Source organism: Hoplias malabaricus, chromosome 14, assembly GCF_029633855.1.
Source record: "Hoplias malabaricus isolate fHopMal1 chromosome 14, fHopMal1.hap1, whole genome shotgun sequence".
Taxonomy (NCBI): domain Eukaryota; kingdom Metazoa; phylum Chordata; class Actinopteri; order Characiformes; family Erythrinidae; genus Hoplias; species Hoplias malabaricus.
This window is the reverse complement of record NC_089813.1, coordinates 40,372,478-40,376,073: the sequence shown is the minus strand read 5'-3', so window position 1 is coordinate 40,376,073 and position 3,596 is coordinate 40,372,478. Positions and strand designations below refer to the sequence as shown.

Genomic DNA, 3,596 nt, shown 5'->3' with positions numbered 1-3,596 from the left:
AGATTCAAATTTATTGTCATTACACATGTACAAGTACAACCCAACAAAATGTATTTTAGCATCTAACCAGAGTGCAGCAAGCAGTAAGTGCAGAATGTACATATATAGAAACTATAGGCAGAGGTATGGACAAATATACAAGTGAATATATTATAGAGGCATTATAGCATAATATATAGTTTGGAAAGGAAATACTATAAACATGATATACAGATTATGTCCATCCATCCATTATCTGTAACCGCTTATCCAGTTCAGGGTCACGGTGGGTCCAGAGCCTACCTGGAATCATTGGGCGCAACGCAGGAATACACCCTGGAGGAGGCACAGATTATGTCGAATGCATTAAATTTAATATACAATTATGTACAATGTAATAATAACAATACAGAAAATGTAGTGCAGTCAATTACCAGAATATGGCTGTTAACGTGAGTTTTAACGGTGGACAGAGTTCGGTAAGGAGACAGCTCTGGGGAAGAAGCTATTCCTCAATCTACTTGTCCTGATCCGGAGGCTCCTGAAGCACCTGCCAGAAGGCAAGAGGACAAAAAAAAACTATGAGCAAGGTGTGAGGAATCTTTAAGAATGCTTCGAGCACGAGACAGACAGCCTTTCTTCTGGATATCCTCAACTGATGGAAGTGGAGTCCCTGTCTATGATGAGTTCCTTAGATTTGTTAGTGTTAAGGAGCACACCACTTGACCAGATGTTCTACTTCCTCTCTGTAGGTTGTCACATCACTGCTGCTGATGAGGCCAATCACTGTGGTGTCGTCAGCAAACTTGATCACTGAGTTTGATTCATGAACAGTTTTGCAGTCATGAGTGAAGAGGGAGTACAGAAATGGGCTTAGCACACAGCCCTGGGGTACACTAGTGTTGAGTGTGATGGTGGTGGAGTAGGTATGGCCTGACCTAACATGCTGAGGCCTGTTGGTCAGAAAGTTTTTAATCCAATTACCGAGAGAGGAGTCAATGCCCAGATCTCCAAGTTTAGTGACTAACTTGCCTGGGATTATGATGTTAAATGCTGAGCTAAAATCAACAAACAGCATTCTTGTATATTTGTTGTTATTGTCCAGATGTGAGAGCACAGAATGTAGCACAATGGAAACTGCATCTTTAATTATGTGCTTCTAATATTGCTGTATGCAAACTGATGTCCAGTGTAGTTGGGAGGCATTCCTTTAGCTCTGCCAGGACCAATAATTCAAAACACTTCAAATGATGGGTGTGAGTGCTACAGGGCGATAGTCATTCATGCATGTTGGAGTGTTTTGGTAATGGTATGATGGAAGTGGATTTGAAGCATGTTGGCACAGCTGCCTGGGCGAGGGACAGATTGAAGATGTCTGTGAAAACTTCAGTGAGCTGCTCCGCACATGCTTTCAGCACATGCCCGGGAATGCCATCTGGGCCAGCAGCCTTGTGTGCGTTGATCCTGCTCAGTGCAGTGTAGACAACTGTAGAGGTGAGTGTGAGGGGCTGGAGGACTGCAGAATGTTTGATGTTGGTAGCCGTCTCCCTGTTGTCTTTGTCAAAGCGACTATAAAAGTAATTTAGCTCATTCAGAAAGGAGACCTCTGCAGTTATTGGAGTGGAGTTACTGGGCTTGTATTCACTGATGGCTTGAATGCCCTGCCACATGTGTCGAGGATCACAATTGGAGAAGTGGTCCTCTATATTAAGTTTGTAACAGTGCTTGGCCATTTTGATGCCTTGCCTCAGATTTGCCCTGGATATGCTATAGGCTTGTGCGTCACCTGATTTGAAGGCGATGTCAAGGGCCTTCAGCAGAAGATGCACCTCCTTGTTCTCTGATTCGGGTACGTTGTGATCTGTTTTAGTAGGATGTCATTATGGTGTCTCAGGTGCTTGCTAAGGTGTTACTAGGCTGTTGCTATGTTATTCTAGGATGTTTTAGACAGATTTAATGGATTTTAGATAATAGTTTTGTTATCTTGTGTGGCTGTTTAGGTTTTTACAGGTGTTGGTATGGTACCCCAGGTGGGTGCTAAGGTGTTGCCAGGTTGTCCCTATTGTATCCCAGGTGGTTGCTAAGGTGTTATCACCTAAGCAACTGCATGAGACACCATGGTGACATTCTAGCAACCAACTACAGTACCACAGATATCACCTATCAATACTATGTCAAGCATCATAGCAATACTCTTATAGGACCCTCATGACATTAATTTGAGACCCCCATTTTAGACCAATCAGCACCAAGCTGTGGCACTTTGTAAAGTCATAGTGAAATAAACCCATGGATATGAAAGCAGTAATAAAGTTGTGTGAAGTCAGGAGTGTAGAGGACTGAGATGAATGGTTTCAGATCCGAGACCCGCGGTGAAGATAAGGCTCTGCTGCAATTCAGGATTTCACAAGTCAGAAAACATGCAACTGAGCACAGGACATTTAACTCAACCTCAGCCCCTGAAGAAACTCTAGCACACCCAGCATCTGATTCAAAATGGAGAGTCAGTTCTGTGTATGATAGTATTTAGGATCTCTTCATGGTTAAAACTTCCGTTAAATTAAGTCAAATCAAAATTATTTGTATAGAGCTTTTTACAACTGATGATGTCACAAAGCACCTTCACAGAATTCCAGTAAAGACAAAGTTTTGACATGAAATGTAAAAATGTAAAGAATGTAAATCCCCAGGAGAGTGAGGCCAGGGGTGACAGTGACACAGAGAAACTCCCTCAGAGCTGAGGAAGAAACCTTGGGAGGAACCAAAGCTCACACGGGGGACCTACCCTTCTCTGGTCAATCTACTGGTAACAGGAGTCTGTGAGACCTTCAGTGTAGGGGCAGCTCCAAGGCCAGTGCTGGTGGCTGGAGCATGGGCAGCTGGTTTGAAGAGTGGAGGAGGAGCTCGACAGTCATCCATCAGTGTCCAATGGGCAGTAATTTACTCTGAAAAAGGTAGAGGGATGGAGTTAGTTGTGATCTGTGTGGGTGAAGGTACAGCAGAGAATGTAAACATTTCCAGAGTGTGGCTAATGACTCTGGCAGATCTGACTATGACAGCTTTAACTAAAAAGAAAGCATTAAACAGCACACAGTTTCTAACTTCCATTCTGCCTTAACATCTGCAGCAGTGATGTGCTGGCATGTGATTGGCATGAAACAGTGTTAGATTGTTGTGAATGGGTAAATGTTTGATGACGATGATGAAGGCAGTGATGAAGAGACGTTTGAGCTCATTTACAGCAGTCAGAAAAATGAATAATGTTTTCACAGTCTTAACCGAAATATTTTAACGTCCTTTAGTGAAATTCTAAATTGATGAGATGTTTATGTTTTGTACTTAGAAATCTATCAAAGTCCTTAGAAATGTATTGGCTGAAACCTGCCTATGCTACCAAAACACCACACCAGCTAAAACGTACAGTTAACTAAGTTAAACTTGATATGCGCCCCCTAGCCTCTGAGATGACTTGGAAATGCGCAAGCTGAACCAAAGCATTCAAGTAGAAAATTATTTTACTTTTTTTTCTAAGTGGAAAAAATGTGTTTAGAAAAGTATTGACTGATGAACTGATAATCCAGCTAACATATAATAACTGTGAATGTTTGCTTGCTTAT

The 3,596-nt window shown here is 42.2% G+C and overlaps 1 long non-coding RNA gene across 1 annotated transcript; it reads right to left on the bottom strand.

The window, feature by feature from the left end:
- Positions 1-217: 217 nt before the first annotated feature.
- Positions 218-2,903, bottom strand: LOC136665777 (uncharacterized). Its single transcript, XR_010795315.1, has 3 exons — positions 2,765-2,903; positions 414-529; positions 218-315 (listed from the first exon to the last, which is right to left on the bottom strand). It is a non-coding gene; the product is annotated as an uncharacterized lncRNA (long non-coding RNA).
- Positions 2,904-3,596: the final 693 nt, after the last annotated feature.